Genomic DNA, 21,397 nt, shown 5'->3' on the forward strand with positions numbered 1-21,397 from the left:
GTTATAAGTCAAATTTTTTTAAAATTTGTCAGAAATTTTAAATTTTATATAATAAACTTAAAATTCATATTCTCCAAGTTCGAAAAAAGATATTATACTTATTCAACGATTTATTTTAAGAAATCGAATTTTTTTAGTTTTATTAATATTTTTTTAAATAAATAGAAATAGGGGTAGTTCTTATGTAAAATTGGACCAGATATATAGTAACGTTACCTATCTCTTTTCTGGCTCTTATTTACAAAAATCTGTGGTTTGTTCATAAGTACAAAAGAAGTTTAATTTAGTCGAACGGTGCAATATTATAACAAACATTATAATTAAAAATTTTCTATCCCGGAAAAGAATGTAACTCTTTCTGAATATCAACTTTTTAAGATTATAAGACTCAAAATAGAAAAAGAAACATTTCCGAAGAAAAAAATAATGAAAGAATAAAAAAACAGGACAATTGCGAATTGTATTCGTACTGAAACCGAATATTCCGTACCCGTACTGAACTCTAATTATTTTCATTACATTTTTACTGAAGTCTAAATATAAAAATATATACGAATGCAAAACTGCAGTCCACCAACCCAAAAATTAAGAGCGCCAGGAGAAAAAAAATCTTCTTTTTACTAAATATTAAAAATAATATATTTTTTCGCGAAAAAAAATTTAAAGATCATCTCCAATCGTTTTCGATGCTCGGCCTATTAATTAATGGTATCTTTAAAAAAATACAAAAGGGTTTCTGTAAAATTAAAATTTTCTTTTGAAAATTATTTAATTTATCAGTTTTATTATGGAAAATGTCTAGACAAATCGGGAAATACCTAAAATTTCAACCCAATTTCCTTAGGCCTAAATTTCCTGGACATTATTAGGTATTTCCCGACCTTTCTATTTCTTAGGAATATCTATGGAAAATAATTTATTTGTTTACAATGGGTGAATAACTTGTTGAAATATATATGAGGCATTCCATGTCAAGTGATCCAGGTGTCTTACGGTGTAATGCTTATTTCGATAATTTTTTACTCTTAAACTATTAAACATAAAAATTTGGCAAGGTACATTTTAGAAAGGTTTTTTCATGCTCTTTCGATTGAAAATAAGCATTTAAAAAAAAAATTTTTTTTTGACCCAAAAAAATCAAAATTAAAAATAAATTTTAATTTTTTGGAAAAAAGGTCCCATTTTTTTTTTTTTTTTTTTTTTTTAAACGAAAGCTGAGGTTTTTTCCTAAAAGGACATATAAATGAAAAAGTGGGACAAGAATGTTTAAACATTGAAAAACAGAGGTTTCTACTCTCTAAACCCGGTTTTTAGCTCTGTTTACGAGAAAATTTTTTGAAAATTCAAAAAAATTCAAAAATTTTGATTTTCTCCAAAATGGCTAAACCGATTCTCTTGAGAAATTTTTTTTGCACAATACAATATGAACAGTTGATACAAAAAATTGTTGACCAAATTCTTACAAAGAAAACCAGTAAAAAGACAGAAAAAAAAATTTTTTTTTGAAACTTTTTTTGGGCAAAATTTTTTTTGAACCACTGCACCGACATTTTTTTCTATTAAATAATTATCATGTCAAAAGTAACATCTAATATTCGCAAGATGATTAAAAGGGTACTTCATTCTTTAAAAAATAAAAAAACCGATTTTTGGCCCCTAAATAGTAGGGTAATGTCACCTTGAGTGGACCGCCTAAGCTTTTTTTCTTAAAAATTCTTTATGAAAGCAAATTAATCGGAGGTTTATATTCAAAGCTTTAGTTTAGATCCCTAGATAAGTGTTTATACCATAATAGCTTTGATTTTTTTTATTTGGCAAAAACAATTGACTTTAAAAAAATAGCTAATTTTTAAAGAATGAGAAAAGTGTAACCTTGAGTGGACCACTCCTAAAAAATTGTAAAAGTTATTCTAAATTCTTTAATGCATTTAATATTTCTGATATATTAAAACAAAATTTATGCTTATGCAGCTTCAGACCATGATTGTGTCGCAATGTTTACAAGTGAAACCATTTTTAATAATTTTGGCACATATTACATCAAAATCACAAAAAAATTAATAAAGAACATAAAACATAGTTTCAAACCAATTTATTGTCAATTTATTTCCATAAAAATGGTAAACTGATATTAAAAATATAAAAGACAGGCAGTCCACTCATGATTATAAACAGTGGTCCACTCATGGTGACATGCAACTTTTTATGGCAGACACCAACATTTTTTTTAAAACTTAAATTTTACACTACTTTTACACTTCCGAATCACTTTACTCATTGTAAGAGCGACTTCTTTTTTGGTTTGTGTTTCTAAAAATGCGTTACATCAAACGATAGCGTATATGATTATCGCGGAACATAAATTCTTACGGTTTCTAGGTGCGGTGCTGCTATTCGTTTTATTTATTTCACGTTTCCGCTGTCAGATAACTTAAAAACTCAAGTGGTCCACTCAAAGTGGCGGTCCACTCAATGTGACATTACCCTACATTAATTGTAGTACTACAAACACACAGAGTACTACAAGTTGACCAATACTGTTCCTGAATAACAAATTTGATAGAAAACAGTCTGTCACTAATTAAAATCGTAATATTTTCCTAACAAAATAGTTTTTTTATTGTTTATACTCCTGCCCTATTGGCCTTACGCACTTCGACAAGAGTCCCCGAGAAATACTTTTTTTTGGATTAAGCATAACCATTCTACATAAACTTTCTATATATTAACCTAATTTGCGTCTACAGCCGACTTTTATTAGGAGTACTCGCATTGCGCCTGGATCACCCGTCAATGGGTTTTCTCGCCAGAGAAGAGGGAAACTGTAGAAAACCTCTCCTGAGTACAACCGGTTTATCGACAGTCGAGTTCAAATGGTGTGTACCGGACAATAATCGACGGTGCACATCATTATACCTCGACGTCAAACCTCCCGCTCAGATTGTCTCACGTGCCGAAAAATTCCAAGCCAAGTGGGCGCGAACCAAGGATACTTATACCCTTGGTCCTTAAACGACCGCCAACGCCAGGCATCTATCCGACTGAGCTAATCTGTCGGTTCTAACAAAATAGTTAATGCTAACTAATTGTTAGTTTTTCCCAGTAAAATTTAATTCCCGGCTATTTCCCAGTACTAAGCGTACTTATTTAGCCTAAGACCCCTAACTCTGCCGTACTAAAGAAATAGGAAAAACAAACTAGATCGTCAACGTAACCGACTTATTTTATCTAAATATTTTTTTATTCGTTTTCGTTTTTATTTGCATTAAATAATTAATTTAAATAGGGGAGACTGAGGTCAACCGCTCATTTTTTTCCGATCCGTAAAAATCTAGGAAATTATTCTCTAAATCCAAGTTAATTTATATCAATGTTGATAATGTATAATATGATCTTGGGAAGGTAAGATTTGAACAAAAATTTAAAAGTATTAATTCAACATTAACAAACTATGGAAGGATATATTTCTAACAACTTACTAATTAATTTATATCATTTGAAAGCTTATGATTTCTATTTAAAAAAAAGAGTTTTTAAATTATCTTTTTTAGTTTCATGAATTACAACAGCTATAGATTTAAATAATGTTATATTTTATTAAGAGAAAGTAAAATGTAGTTACAATTTTGGTTTTAACAAATTATAAATTTTATTATTTTATTCTAAATTTTAAATTTAAAACTAAGTGAGCTGCTTTACCCCGAATGTATTCCCCACATTTCAGAATGAATTCAATTAAATCTTTTTGATATCAGACAAACCTATATAATTATGTACTTTGAAAATGGACATCCAATACCATAAAAAATAGCCAAATAAATTAAGGGTCAAAAATAATTATCAAAAAACTTAAAAATGCAATGACTGTTTTTTTCTGACACCTCTAAAAACATTTGATCGCCTCTGATTCTATGTTGAATTCATGAAACTAAACTAAAGTTCGTTAATATAAGTTGAATGTTAAGTACTATTTACAGTATCAATATGAGTTCATAGCGTCAAATAGCTAGTTAGCGGGTTTACCCCAGTCTCCCCTAATGTATGGAAATTATTTATTTTTTCTTGAATATTTCAAATCTATATATAAGTGATTCTCCTAAAAGTGGTCAATTTCATGTCTTTGAATTATATCTTCTAAACATCTTGACATTTAAATATTAACATTGGACAAAAATATTATTCAAACATCACTTATTATACCCTTTATAAAAAACGATAATTTTTTAACACAAATTTAGTGGAAAACAACACTCAACAGCTGGAAAACAGCAATTCAATATGTCCTTACCTCTGAGTACCAAACTTTAAAGTACTATTGCTTATAAAAAAAGAACTATCTTTAATTATACAATAAATATTATGAAAGATTAACTCAAAAGGTTCAATTTTTATCGATGAAATTTTTTAATACATCAATATAGTCATTGATAATTATTAAAATATAAGTGTCTTTAAAAATCAACATGCTGGCACGACAAAGGATAAACGTGTATAAATAAACTATAAGACGTGCACTTTTTATATCAAAATTAATTGGAAATTAAAGAAAAAACATGTCACTTTTCAAATCTCCAAGAGAAATTGTAAAATAAATTATATTTTTCATATTTTTAAGAAAAAACACTAGAAAAACCCCGTGTATTTTTATTCATTCTTTTGTCGTGCGCTGTCATAACTTTAATATTTCAATATAAATATCAATAAAAAACGGATAAAAACTTACAGATTGGTAGGACAAAAGTGTATACCTAGCCATTTTTTTATTTGCTTTTGTTTAAAATATGTATTAATGGATTTTGTACAAATATCCATTGTCGTGGAGTCCAGTGTCGTGTCAAAACATTTGCACGTGGTAGGTGCGAAACAAGCAAAAAGTGTGCCCGTGCCTAAAAGTTTTTTTAAAATAGGTAATAAAGTTGAAATTTTTCTAATCTTTTTATATATTTTTAAATATAATTTTAAAAATTATAAAAATAAATCATTTAATTCAATTAATAATACCTATATAAAAGAAATATGAATTTCAGTGCCCCTTGATGATACTCCTCTGATTAGGTTAGTTTTCCTGTTTACTTTTCACATCTCATTTCAATTACGCGAAAAGTGCTAATTACACGAAAACTAATGTTTATTAATAAATGTTATTTAAAATAAATATAGTTGATATGGATTGTCTAACATAAAAGAATATTTAAACAAACAGAAAAAAGCAAATGTGGAAAAAGAGCGACGTGAAAAAATTCAAAATGATCCTGGTGAAATTTAAACAATTTTAATATTTTTAAAGTTTAAATAGTTTTGTAGCGTAACTAATTTAAATATAGTTTATTTAAATACCAATGAATAGTAATTAATAAAAGAAAGTTCAATTTTTGAACATTAAAAAAAAAAATTTATCAACTTAAAAGTGATCGGTTTTTGGAGAATCACCCATATATAAGATGAGACTTTTGTCTGTACATTACTCAGAACTTTAAATTTCCCATATAATTATTTTTTAGAGCATTCAGGATTCCAAAAATGCCAATAAAAAATTTTGTGTAGGTATGTATTAGGGTGGTTTTTATTTGGGCGATGTTTCCAAATCTTCGGTCTCACCCCAAAAAATTAATCAAGTTATAAAAAAAAATTTTCCTGAAAGTTTGAAGCAAATCGAACAATATTAACACGTGCCTCTAGTCGACTGAAATTTTAAATAGAAAATACATGTAATTTTTCCTAGAACTCACAAAAAGATTTTTCTAGCTTATAAAAATTTATTTAAAATTCTCTAACTTTGGATTCTTTTAGTACATTATAAGGGGTAAAACTTTCAATTTTTCCAAATTTTCTTAAAAGTATTTGCTCTATTTACAAGCTTGATAAATATGCCGCTATCACAGTAAACAGGACTATATATTAACCCTTAGATGCATAGATTTATTTATTCATTTAAATTTGACGAAACTTGGTACTCGGGAGGTTTTTCGGGTCGCTGATTACGAATCTACTGCAGATACTGGACTTCTGGAGAAGAACAGGACTCTAAGGGGTTGCTATAAACGAGCGAGCTGGAGTCTGGTACAATGGGTTTTGTAACCTAGGTGCTTACTTTTCCCTCTTGAGGAAAATCCAGCTCGATCTTGGTTGATAGATTAGATTAGAATATTGAAGATATGGAAACGATGGATGAAAAAAAATGATTCAACTAAAAGGTATGTGCAATATAATATAACTTTTTTTAACCTTGAAAAGCACTATAAAAGGCACTGCAAGTTGTTTATTATGATCATTGTTTAACAAAGCTTTATTCTTGGCTATATTCAATTATAGTGATAACATCGGCACACAAAAAAAATTTGGATTCCCAGGAATGCCATGTGGTGAGATGAAATGCGAGAAATTTTCAAAAATTTTGTCCGCCATGTTAGATCCGCCATTTTGAATCAGCCATTTTTATTTTTTTATATATATTCAATTCTTATGTTATTAAAGTCACTGAATTCAAAAAAACATTTAGAAGAAGCAAAAATTTAGCTTTATTTATAAAAATTAAGTAAACTCCCATAAAAATCAGTTTCTTAAACTTCACCCCCCCACCAAGTCTGTAAAAAAAGAACACGAACTAACTTTTAGGTCGGACAATGTTTTTCTCTTTAGATACACCTTAAGAAAAAAAACCTACCACATGGCAGTCCTGGCAATCCAATTTTTTTTGTGTGCCGGTGTAATCATTTAACTGAAAGATATACTTCTGAAATGAGATTAAAATTAATTTTAATTGCAAAGAACTTGTGAAAATAATGGAAAGTGCTTTCGATACAATTAACAAAATTAAGAATAATCAGAAATATTTATATGAAACCAAAAAGTGGATTAAATTTGGTACACAAAATATTCGTCTTTTAAATAAAGTTTTAAGAATAAAAAAAGATTTAACTGTGGGTGATAAAAATAAAATAATAAGTACATTAGGAATTTTAAAAGTCCTTAATAGAAAATTAAAACACTTGCAAAAAACAGGTAGTGGTATTGAAATAAATGAAAATAAAAAGTATAATAGAATTAAATGGAAAGATTTAGAGTCAGCATTCGAAAATAGAGTGAGAACAGCAGTCATTATTAATCTAAAACATAAGGATTTATTCAATTTTTTAGAAGATTCTAAATTCTTAATTAAATCTCGTTTTAGAAATGCATTGAAACAAAATAATAGTTTAAAAGTAACTTTTATATTAACTACCATTTTTACAACCATAAGCGATGGTGAAATTATAGATGACAAAAAGTTCTTTAGTACACAAAATGAAGTTATTTTACCCTCTACCGATATTAAATCAATTTTTATTAATGCAATAAAACAAATTTTAAAAAAAGTTGAAGAATTTAATGGAAATAAATCAGGATGGTCTTTAAAAGAAATTACAAATTTACTAGTAAATACAGTAGAAACTCGATAAGTCGAAGTTGAAGGGAAACAATGAAAACTTCGACTTAAAGAGGTTTCGACTTATAGAGGTTTTCATATATTGTATATTTATTGAACATTAAAAGAAATCTGTAATTTTTGTTTGCCTTAAAGATTCCGAACACTGTTTGATAACAATTGTATTGTATTAGCTTCTAGATATAGAGGTTCCGAAAAACAAAACCTTAGAGTTACAGAGGTTTAAAAGGGCCATATGTACTAACTTCGAGTTATATAGAGGTTGCAAAACTGAACTTCGAGTTTTTAGAGGTTAAAATACCCCTTAAACCGCACCCTGGGTGTGCGACACCCATATTCTAGCTTTTTACTCTAATATTTCGGTTAAATTCGTAAAAATTTAGCATGTGTCGTTATTGGACGATACATTTAGTACTTAAGTTTATGTTCCGTTAGGGACATTAGTCTCCCAAGTGTCTTTGTGTATTTGATAGCTTTATGAAGTTGTCGGCGAAAAATTTCTGCTTGTTTGACACCCAGTTTTTGGTTTAAGGTAATTTCAGTAGTTTTAAAAAACTCTTTTTCAATTATTAAAATTAAATAAATCATTATGAAACCTATTTTCCTTCAAAATAGATGTACTGAGCTATATAAGATAATTTTTGCAAAAGATAATATCCTATTCCAGCTTGGAGAACAAACTTAAAAGTCCCCGGGTGTCGCACACCCAGTGTGCGGTTTAAGGATGGATTCGGCAGTGTGCGGTTTAAGGGATACATGGAAAAGTTGTTGAAGGGAAATAAAAATTACTTCGAGTTATAGAGGTTGAAAAGTTCGAGTTACAGAGGTTTTTGGGCTTCTAGGGAAGGGAATGGACATTTTCATCGACTTACAGAGGTTTTCGACTTATCGAGGTTCGACTTATCGAGGTTCTACTGTATTAACATATTTGAACCTTTACAAGGAGGTTTTAATACTTTCATTGAATTACCAAAACTCATAAGAGATAAACAAAATTTTCAAATTTTGTTGAAAAATTTGATTTTAGCAATTTTGAAAATTTGTGAGTAAGTAATTTCGTCAAATTCGATTACTTAAAATTTTTGTTTATTATTTTAAAGCCGAAATAAAACATTTTCAATTTCAACTAAAGATGCAGATTCAGCGGTAGACAAAACTTTATTAATAAAAAGAAATAAATTTTGGATTCAGAAATATTACTTTTGTGTCAAAATAATGATTTTAAACTTTTTAAGTTAAAACTAAACTGTCCAGAATTCATGTATTTGATAGTAAGGCTTTCAAAAAACTGATCCCAAATTGTCCCCTACCAGATCTGACATTCCTTTTATGTGAAAAATTAGTCCTTCTAGCCCCTGACCAGCAACCGACTTCTATTCGGGCAACTTCGGGCTTCTTCCACACGGGTTCAATTACTTTTATAAATTGTAAAATTCTTTGCAGAAATTTAATTATTTTCCAAATTTTTAATTAAAATTAAACAAAAACATTGTTTTTAAAAAATTTAAAGAAACTCGTAAAAAGAATTTAATTATTCATAAAAATTCTAATAATTTTAGAAGCCATTTGTAGATTTATTTATGTCCGAAATTAAATAAATTTAAATTTGATGAGAAAAAAACTGTGGAAAATTAGGACAAAGCTGGGAAAAAACGTGAATTTCGTTGAACGAAAATAGTAGACACCCAGAATTCTGAAATTTGATTTATTTTATATGTTTAAGAAAATAATACTATGGACATGATCTCCAATCTTCCGCAAGAGTATAAGACTTACAATGAGTGGGTACTTACTATTTTTTCTTGCTTATTTTACTAAGACTAACTTCATGAAATATTATAATATTCAAGAATTCATTTTTCGACAACTTTAAAAATAATCAATTGATTAAAATTTTTTATTGTAAAGGTTTAACTGTAAGAAAAAATATATATGAACAACAAATATATGTATGAAAATTGAAGTAAACTAAAAATAATATAATATATATTCATAACTGGTCAACTTCATACTGCCTGCGCGGGCAGGCAGCATTAAACTCACATAAACATCCAGTTCATTATATAGAGTAGTACCGACAGAAGTGGGCCACACTTTGGTTTTAATGCTTTAGATTATTCAGAAATTAACATTTTTAAACATTTATTGCGTTTATTTGTAGCAGGGCCGTAGCCAGGGGGGTTTAGGGGTTCACCCCCCCCCCCGAAATTTTGGAAAAACATATATGTTAAAGCCTAAATTTCTAATTTTATTCTGAGTACACTTCTTATCAAATTCCATACCCCCCCCCCCCCGAAACATTTTTTGGCTACGCCCCTGATTTGTAGAGAAAGGGGTTACCTAACTTTAGGTAAACACAAAAAAAAATTTTAATTTTAACATATTTTTTAACATCTTTTTGCAAAAAAAGAGAAATTTGCGATATCATGATTTTGTAGACAGAAGTGGGCTACCTAAGTTTTTCATCTAAAATAAATAAAAGGATCAAGCACTATGATTGTTTATGTTAAATGATTAATTTTTTTAATTAATAGTATTGTAAAACCAAACACAAGCAGTGCGTTTCGAAATTTTATTAATTTTTATTTGATTTATTGTATAAAGTAATTTGTTATAGACAATAAGTTCATAGTCAGTCGGTTTAGCCTTTCTTGGTGTCATGATTGCTAAAAAATACAAGTTAATTCATAGAACCACTTTATTAGTTTATTCAAAATCACTAAATCTCGAAACGGAACGTCAATGCAGTGGCCCATTTCTGTTTACAGAAAATGGCCCACTTCTGTCCACAAGCATAATTTGACAAGAAATAACGTGGTCATAACACTTACGAACAATATAAAACAGTCTCTTTAAATTTTTTGAGATTAGATCTGATACTATAATAAAGGTTACTTATCCGATTGAATTCGATAAATAACTTATGTAAACAACGATAACTTTTACAATGAGAAAAAAAGAAAAAGTACACGGAGAGAAAAATCAAGCGTTTGTAGTATGGAGAATTCCTATGGTAATTTTGTATGAACGCCCTGCTTAAGAGGCGTGTCCTTATACCTCAATTGCATGAAACATATACTAAAATAGCATGGATCTCTTGCAATCGTAGTATACTGACGTCCCATGCGTTAAAGAGGTAGAACTTTTATGCTGATAACGTAGAAATTGATACAAATACTGCAGAAATTTTACGCCTATTGCGCATGTTCATTCTTTTACGAAATAAGGTTAACTGCCCATACAGGCGGCTGCCCATACAGCACGGTCATTGGACTGTTGTGACATTCCTTGATTGTGGAAATTTCTTTAATATTTGAAAGAGGTGATTGAACTCTCTTAGGCAATAATCCTCTTTTAGTTGGTATGTGAATACCATACCCTTGAATATTAGTCAATAATCGTTGGTAAATGTGCAGTGAGGGTTGATGAACCTATGCATTTTTGAAAGAAAATTTAAAATAGAAAAGGCTATATTATTATATTCAATTAAATTTAGGCATATTGAGCACGGAATTCTCGGGACGATAATTTGTATGATCCGAAGGTGGTTTGTAATGAACCATAAGTTCATTTTATTTTTTTTTATTCTGCTTCAAAATTCTTAAATTTAAATTCTAAATAATTGTGTGTAATCAAGACATTAATTACACAATTACTAATCCGAATTATTAATAAAAATAATTCCGATTAGTTTATTGAACCGCTTTTCTTTGGAATATAGAATCAAAGAATGTGGAATTTGTAATAAATATTGAGCCATCCAACAATGGCAATAACCTCACAAAAATGTAAAAACTAGATTAGTGATAATGTTGCGAAATGGGTAGGGAGGTTCATCAACCCTCACTGCACATTTACCAACGATTATTGACTAATATTCAAGGGTATGGTATTCACATACCAACTAAAAGAGGATTATTGCCTAAGAGAGTTCAATCACCTCTTTCAAATATTAAAGAAATTTCCACAATCAAGGAATGTCACAACAGTCCAATGACCGTGCTGACTCCTTAAAAAATGGTTCTATATAAACCAAAGGAAGCGCCAATAATTCGCAGTCTTGGGTCAGCATAAAGAAGTCTACGCGCTGAATTATTGTATTTAATAATCGACAGTCTTCGCCGCGAAATATACCCGCTGTCTTCAGTTGCTAATTAAAACTCGTGAATCGCTCGTCATTAATTAGCTATTGAATATTCGGAGTTAATTCGATCGAAGGGTGATTTTATAAAGTTAAAAAAAAAAAAAAAAAGAATCCACGCGTTGAATCAAAATTATTAATTTCGAAATTCCAGTGTACTCAAGTTTTTTTTTTAAGATAATATACATATATTTCGTAGTGTTCAAAGAGGAAAAGCCTTGTTTTATATTCATGTGAATGTGTAAGGACTGAGAAGTGTATCTTCGAACAATAATCTACCGAAGTACTCTAATTGGTAAGCTACATTGTAACCACAATTAATTCTTATTCATTTATATATAAAATAAAAGAATATCAAGTTTAATTAAAAGTATCATAAATTATTTCTACGCTACCTACAATTTACCTGACGAGACGCTATTGCGACTGAGTGAACGACCCACATAAAATAAGATCAATTTAAACCTTGATCAGTTGTTGTGACTCCGAAGAAGAGAATATTAATTTAAATTAATTTTCTTTAACAATATTTACAACAAATGGTGGCAGCGGTGGGATTTTTCCCTCGTTTCTCGACACCAACTTTTACTTCAACTTGATTTTCTTTTAATTCCATAAAATAGACAGTAATTTTGAATTTTAATTGACTATAAGCCTAAGTCTTCTTTAGGTTCGTTGAACGGCCACTCTTTGAGGTGAAGCAAAATTTAGTCAACTAAATTATCGAAATTAATGTATTTTTAGAACATTTTGTTAATTGTGAATTTTAAGTTAGTAATTTTAAAGAGATTTTAATTCATTCATGATTGAAAATTTTTATACGAATCAACTGTCTTTCGTTGTAAGGTGAACAAGCATCATATTACACGTTGAGCATTCAAGTTAATAGCATGGTTTATCGCTTTTAAAATTTTATTCTCTTATAATTGAAAGAAATAAAATTTTTCAAAATTTTCCATCATCATTCCAATGAATGTATTAAGAACAATCTGAAAATATAAAATTAATTTATAACGGAAATACAAAATTCTGTTTATAGCCGGTTATTCAATTTAATTTTTATGAAATTGTGATTTATTAAAAGTCAATGAACGAACAAGGTCGTAGAGTAATAGTGACCGAGTTGTAATTCGAGCAAGCTTCAAGTTACATCTCGACCAACTGAGTTGCACAAAATTTGCGGTTTTATATATGTGTCATCATACACATATATATATATATATATGTAGTAAAGCAATTTAAAAAAAAAAAAATAAATAAATAAATAAAATAAAATAAAACAATAATAATTATAAAAATTTTACCTTAATTGTTTCATGAATGAATTATAACAATTTCTAAATTATTGATTTAACATTTCATTGTTCTATTGGCAATATATATATATATATTATTGTTTTAAATAAAATTAAAAAAAAAAAAAAAAAAAAAAAAAAAACACACACATATTTCATATATATGTATATATTGCATATATACATATGGGCAATTCCACGTGAGATTTCAGTCGACCTCTTAAAATCGGCCAAAAATATTTTTTTTCTATTCTGTATTGAAAAAAAACAGATACGTATTTTTTTATTATTTTTTTGGAGGCCAAATTTTTGAGTTATGAATTTTCAAAATTTTCGTTTTTTAAATGAAGATATATTTTTAATGTCAGATAACTCAAAAAATATTGCTTCTTTTCATTTTTTGACAAGAAAAAAAAAGTTTTGTTTTTCTCTCTACTTTTGAATAATCACAACAAAAAATTTTTTTTTTCATTTTTTATTAAAAAAATAAAAAAATTTTATAAACAAATTAATTTTTTTTAACTTTGGGTATGATAAATTTTTAATTTTCTTTTTTTAAAACATACCTGGAAATGATAAGAAGGTTTTGCAAAAAGTTTCAGAGTGGGCCTGACAAGTTTGATGGGTCCAAAACAATAATTAAGCTCTCCGTGCAGGTCGCACGCACGTGGCACAATGGGATTTTTTTTACATTTTATTATTAAAAATTGTCTAGAGCCTACAAACTTTATCGGATTTTGATTATTATTGAATTTTTAGGCTCTAAACAATTTTTAATAATAAATTGTAAAAAAATCCCATTGTGCCACGTGCGTGCGACCTGCACGGAGAGCTTAATTATTTTTTTGGACCCATCAAACTTGTCAGGCCCACTCTGAAACTTTTTGCAAAACCTTCTTATCATTTCCAGGTATGTTTTAAAAAAAGAAAATTAAAAATTTATCATACCCAAAGTTAAAAAAAATTAATTTGTTTATAAAATTTTTTTATTTTTTTAATAAAAAATGAAAAAAAAATTTTTTGTTATGATTATTCAAAAGTAGAGAGAAAAACAAAACTTTTTTTCTCTTGTCGAAAAATGAAAAAAAGCAATATTTTTTGAGTTATCTGACATTAAAAATATACATACATTTAAAAAGCGAAAATTTTGAAAATTCATAACTCAAAAATTTGGCCTCTAAAAAAATAATAAAAAAATACGTATCTGTTTTTTTTCAATACAGAATAGAAAAAAAATATTTTTGGCCGATTTTAAGAGGTCGACTGAAATCTCACGTGGAATTGCCCATATACATAAAATAAACCAAAATTGTCCAAATGTGCTATTGCAAGCCGATAGACGATATCGTTCCAACTCAAAGAATTTCTGAAGAGTGGGTTCCAACAGAAATCCCCCCTGTACCTGGACTTATTTTAATTAACGCACTTTACAGACGGCATTATCAAGAAAACGCCGAGCAAGGGACAACTACTCTTGAGGAAGAAAGACCTTTATTAACTGATCCTACAGACATTGACAGTGACGCTACAACCGAATTATATTCTGACTCTGAAAGTTATTTTGATAGTGACGCTACAACAGAAATATTCTCTGACTCAGAAGATTGTATTGATAGTGACGTCACTATTGATTTAGTTAGTGATTCTGACAGTGACACTACAATCGACTTAGTTAGTGATTCCGAATTTTATAGTGACAGTGACGCTATAATCGACTTAATTAGTGATTCTGAAGATTATAGTGACCTTGACATGGAAATAGATTAAAATTTCGATTATCGGTTTTCAACTTCTATGTACAATCAATTATAATTTAAATCTAACAAAATTAAATTATTAAAGATTGTTCTCATCTCGAGTTGATGTTCCCTCAACCAAGAATTGTAGCCTTGGGCTTTTCTAACGATCTCTGGTCAGAATTAGACGAAAGAATTCAAAACATAGAAGAATTTCATCAACAATTAATGATTAAATGTATAATTTTTGATCGTAATACCGAAAGAATTGACAACAAAATCAAATTTTTATCTAAGTGGCTAAATTCTCTTAGTGAAGTTAATACTCAAACACAAAATTCAGTCAAAAATCTACAAATTCAATCATACGAATTACAAACTAAAATTGACGAGTTAACAAAACAATTAGGTAACCTAAATTTAACTTAATCTTTAGATCTATGACGCCATTCAATCTCGATTTAAAGAAAAATTTGAACGCTGAAGATTATAGAAAAAAAATTAGAATTCTCAACCAGAACCTTGCAAAAATTTTAAGATTGCACGCGATATTCGCCGGAAGATTCTTTAGATCTTATCAAGAATTAGAATCTTTATATAATAAAATTCGTATCGAAACAGATAGGGTCAACCAGTTAAATTCCTCAGTCAAGGATTTAGAATTATTGATGAGAAATTTAAAAATTAATTAAGTAAATATAATAATTGTTTAATTTCATTTATTTTGACTTTTCTTTTATCAAAATGTCTAACGAAGAAAATAACCACCACGGACCCCCTCCACACCAACCACATATTGTATATGTACCAAATTTGGATCAATCAGCCGCCGTGACATCAATGATGGAATGTCTCACCATCGAAAAAGGAACATCTCAAATTCCAAATTTCGATGGAGACAATCCACCCTTACGAGAATTTTTAGAAGATATCAATGACGGACTAACGTATATGAGCCCTGCTAACGAGGCTGGCTTCATTCGGGCTATATTACGCAAACTTCGCGGAAAAGCTAGAGAAAGCGTTAAAAGAGTGGAGTTCGAAACATTAAACGAATTGATAGATCATTTGAAACAGCGTTATTCTACACCCAAAACTTATCAATGGTATCTCGACGCAGTCACCGGATTTAGAATAAAACAAGGAGAATCAGTTAGTGACTACAATGATCGGTTACAAAGTCTTCTCAGTGGTGCAGAGCATGCACTACAAGAAAAATATCCGGGAAATGTTGATGGTACTAATATTAGTCAAAGTGGGGTCATGATGATCCCAATTAAAGATTTTGCCCTAGATTCTTTTATCAAAGGTTTACCTACTGCCATTGCTACTCATGTAGACACACGGCAACCAAAAAATTTAAAAGATGCATTGGCTTTTGCACTTCACGCCGAAGCAAATGAAGTGTATAATGTCCAAAGTACCCCTACGTCTTATCGAATCGCAAGAAATTCTGATTCTACAACGGTGCCTAATCCTGGAACAACTCCTAACATTCCTGCATACCCTATGCCTTTTGCCCCTATGTACTATCCATATCAAGCATATCCTGGCTATCCACCTTTCACCCCCTACATGCCGTATCCTCCCCCTCCACAGAATTCTCAACGACAAGGAGTTTCTATGCCTCCTCGTTCAGCATCCCCAGGACCTAATAGGTCTTTAAACTCCCAGGTGATTCATCAGACGGACGCAAAGATGAATCAAACCCCGAAGGAGCGTCCAAGGAACGTAACCTTCCAAACGTCGGTCGAGTCCTTAGGGCGGGAGCAGGGAGCGAAGACTCCCCCGTCGTCGAATTAATAGCTATTAATTTTTCCAACGGAAAAGCGCGTTTCCTAGTTGATCCTGGATCCGATACCAATCTGATCAAGCTCGAAGCCTTGCAACCAGAATCACTAATAACAACGGAAAACAAACTTTCCATATCCGGCATAACCCTACATGAAGTGGAAACCTTAGGTACTATAAGTATAAAAATATTTCAACACGACGTAGAATTCCATGTCGTCAAGGATTCTTTTCCAATTACTGCTCACGGAATCCTTGGAAGACCCTTTCTAAGAAAAGAACAGGCTCAACTCTCATTCAGACACAACACCCTTGTACTGTTGTCGGAACCAACAAAGCCCTTGTCGTTTGTAGATAAAGAATCACAAGAAGCAAAAAAGGGACTAAGAAAAGAAATCAAGCCTTTCAAACGAGTATTCACAATAAAAGCCAGAACAAAACAACCTATAGCAGTACCTACATCTTCTTTAATCAATGAAGGTTATCTTCCCAAGGTCACTACTCCAGAAGGTGTATATCTGGGGGAAGCTTTAGTGAAGAACAGAAATGGTAAATGCTACGCCATGGCTATTAACACTAGTGATGATGATGTACAATTTGAGCTGGAACCTCAAGAGATCATACCATTTGATCATTGCACATTCCCAGGAGAAGAAACATCAGAATCAGAAGAAGAGATTTCTACAACCAAATCATCTCTAGAACAACCTCTTTCATATCAAGATCGAGTATTCAAGGTTCAGGAATCCCTTCACACTTCACATCTATCTACTGAGGAAAAAGAATACGTTATGAAGTGGGCAGAAAAGTATGCTGATGTATTTCACCTCACAGGAGAAAAACTCACATGTACCCACTTGATACAACACCGAATCCCTACCAAGGATGATAAGGTCATTCACCGAAAACAATATAGAAGACCTCATGAAGCCATTGAACAAGCTAACGCTCAAATACAGAAACAATATGATGCAGGATTACTTAGTAAATCCAATTCTGCTTTCAACTCTCCTCTTTTGATAATTCCAAAGAAAATGGACAACTCAGGAATCAGGAAGTGGAGAGTAGTAATCGATTATCGTGCCCTTAACGAACATATGGTGGGGGACGCTTTTCCGCTTCCAAATATTTCGGAAATATTCGATCGAATCGGAAGTGCCCAATATTTTTCTGTCTTCGATTTGGCTAGTGGATTTCATCAGGTCGAAACACATCCAGATGATCGACATAAGACTGCATTTTCTACAGGTCGAGATCATTATCAATACGACCGCATGCCTATGGGTATCAAGAATGCCCCTGCAACTTTTCAGCGTCTTTTAAATGAAGTTTTAAAAGGAATGCTAGATGAAGAAGCTTTCGTTTACCTGGATGACATTATTGTATTTTCCAACACTCTACAGGAACACGACCTAAGAGTCAGAAGACTATTGGATAGACTGAGAGCAGCCAACTTGAAACTCCAACCAGATAAGTGCGATTTCATGAAGCAAGAAACTGCTTATCTAGGTCATATTATCAGTGCAGAAGGCGTAAAACCCAACCCAGCGAAAATCGAAGCAATCAAAAATTTTCCGAAGCCCAAAGATCCAAAAGCTGTCAGACAATTTTTAGGATTAACGGGCTATTATAGGAAATTTATTCGCAATTATGCAAAGAAGTCCAAACCCTTAGTTGATCTGTTAAGGAAAAACGGTCAGTGGGAATGGGGCCCAAGTCAAAGAACCGGTTTTAAAAAATTGCGTTTACATCTATGTCAAGAACCAATATTGATGTTTCCAGACTTTTCCAAGCCTTTCAAATTGACGACGGATGCCTCAGAATTTGCTATAGGCTCTATTTTAACCCAAGAAAAGGATAATATGGATCATCCTGTGGCATATTATTCCAAGGTGCTAAGTAGATGTGAGCAACAATATGATTCAGCTGAAAAAGAGTGTTTGGCAGTATTATATTCTGTTGAAAATTTTAGACCATATCTATATGGGCGAGAATTCACTTTAGCCTGCGACTTCGAACCGGTTCACTGGATGGCCTCAGTGATCAACCCCGGTGCACGACTCACAAGGTGGAGATTAAGACTTCGAGATTACCAATACCAATTCGAATACAAGAAAGGGAAGCTGAATACGAAAGTTCAAGCGATATCAGAAAATCCTCCAATAACGCCGAGCAGCGACTCAGATTCTTCTATGCCTCTCGACACAGAAGACGAAGGTACATCTTCCGAATCATCAACTCCAGGATGTGCAGATAATAAAACAAGAGTATTGCCGATCAAAACCACACGTACAAAGAAGACTAAAATGACGTCTGCTCCTACTACGGCTCGTATGACCGCTAGTGTTGTGCCGAAATCTGCTTCAACCCTTAGGCGAACGAGATCTGAGACAGATGACGGAAATACTAAAAGAAAGAAAACTCCTGCACTACAACCAACTGATGCAACCAAACGAGGACCCGGAAGACCTAGGAAACAATCTTCAACAGCTGAAATTCCAGGTTCATCCAAACCTGGTCCTTCGATTCTAGAGAGAAGCACTATTGCTTCCAGACTACGATTAAGAAAACATCAAGCGCAGATACCCAAACCAACTGTAGATGATCAATCTTCATCAGATGAATCCACATCAATAGATGAAGAAAGCTCAGATGCTCCAGTATTTCGATCTTCAAAAAGTGTGCTTCCAGATTTAGGACCCCCGGCAAATAAGCCACCCAAGTCATCTGTTGTACCATTAACCAATCAACAGGAAGAACGAAAGAATAGAAGAGAAGATTTCGAACCACGCACGGAAGTGTATATTGACGGCGCATGTCGAGGTAATGGAAACTCTGGATCAACAGCAGGGATTGGAGTATGGTTTGGAGAAAATCATCCCTTAAATGTCTCCCAGCTTGCAATTGGAAGGCAAACGAATAATAATGCTGAGATTGAAGCTGCTATAGTAGCTGTAAAAAGGGCTCAAGAAGCTGGAATCAGACGACTAAAACTTTTCACCGATTCAAGATTTTTAATCGACAGCATGACTCAATGGCTTCCGAGATGGAAAGCCAATGATTGGAAAACTTCCTCTAACAAACCTGTACAAAATCAGATTGAATTTCAACAATTGGAAGAAGTCTTAAAACCGATGGATGTAGTTTTTGAACACGTCCCCAGTCATCAAGGAATACTGGGAAACGAGATGGCTGATCATTTGGCTACGCAAGCCATAGAAGCTTGTACATCTGGTGAAATCATAAATCAAGTTCCTCAGCAATCTACATGGACTCAACCAGAAGTAGTTCAACTGACCCCAACAATCCTTGATGAATCCAGTTCTGAAGAGGATACTCTCCAACCTGAAAATAAAGATATTAGAATAGAACTTGAAAAATCGATAAATAAATTTAATGAGTCAATGGGCCGCAGAGGTTTGGGTCCTCTGGATCTTACCAATAGATCATTAGCCTGGGATCACGAAGGAATGAATGAAGATGTCACTCGTAGAAATTGCATTTCTGAAGGCGAGTCGGATGAAGAATTTCTACAGGAATTAGAAGATAAGGATCCATGTGGTGAATACGATGATGCCGCATTTTCTTCTCGTATTTCTAGCTACTTAAAATCTTTTCATAATCGACTTCCTGCAGTTGAAAGCGAATCCATTCAATTAACAACATTGAAAGAATCAGGCGAACCAGACGATGTTCCAGAACTACCTGAATTCCCAAGAAAGATTCGACCTAATGTTGAAGGAAAACATGTTTCCTTTCAAACACCTACAGCTACGACTTACCCCTATGCCCACTCTACTCCATACGTAAACCCTACAATTGATAAAGGTGATCAACAACCTGAAACTCCAACAAACAAAATTGGACGTAGAACCAATGTTCACCCTGAACTCTCAAACCTAAGACCAGAAATTACACCACGTCGCTTAATTATGACAAACAAGAAACCCGTTCAACTCTTAAACATTCTTTTGGATCCTGTGATTGATCAAGATGAAGAATCGTGCTTGCCCAATTCGATTGAAACTGTTCCTACCGTGAATGAATGGAAAGAGCCTATAACTGCAAAACGAGACAATTATGCTCATTTTATCGCCGAAGACTGTGAACCTTGTGACTCTATCAGCAAGCTCCTCATAGCCACAGAAAACATTGATCTCAAGGATCTCAAAGAAAAAGAACCTCGGGTGGGTCAAATATTGATCACACCTCGAGGACAATACAATACCTATTCTATTGTTATTAAAACTCGACATTCAGACCCTGTCAACTGGGAAAATGTAAAAAGAGGATTAAAAGGACTACAATCCACACTTACTAAGGATCAGAAAGTATCATGCAGAATGGCCAACTCTGGAGACTTATTAGGTTCACTTCCTCAAGGATATCTCGGAAAACTTGTTACAAGTATGTTCCGTGGTGGCGATGTTACCATCACCCTTTGCCACGGAAAAATTGAAGTTCCCGCTGTAGAAATTAGACAAGGTATTCTTGATGAATTTCATAAAAGTCTTATTGGAGGCCATAAAGGTATCAGTAAAACTTACAGGCGTATAAGAGAACGTTACTCATGGCCAGGACTACGTAATGACGTCATTGAATATATCAGAGGATGCAAGGTCTGCAGAGAAAATAAATTGGTGAGAGCCAAAACACGTGAGCCGATGGTTGTAACCGATACACCTGCTGAACCCTTTGAAAAAGTAGCCCTTGATATAGTAGGGAAACTCAAAACAACCCCTAACGGAAACAGGTACATACTAACTATGCAGGATAATTTTAGTAAGTACTGCCTAGCTATTCCTATACCTGACACTAGGAGTACCACCATTGCAATGGTTCTCTTGAAAGAAGCCATGTAGTCCTCTCTGACTTTATAAAATGTTACGCACACGATTACGACGATTGGGATCGACTACTTCCCTTTTGTATGTTCTCTTACAATACTTCAGTTCATGAGGCTACGAACTTTACACCTCATGAACTTGTATTTGGAAAACTAGCACGC

The sequence above is a fragment of the Leptopilina heterotoma genome, unplaced genomic scaffold (assembly GCF_015476425.1).
Source record: "Leptopilina heterotoma isolate Lh14 unplaced genomic scaffold, ASM1547642v1 Lhet_708, whole genome shotgun sequence".
In the NCBI taxonomy this organism is placed as follows: Eukaryota; Metazoa; Arthropoda; class Insecta; order Hymenoptera; family Figitidae; genus Leptopilina; species Leptopilina heterotoma.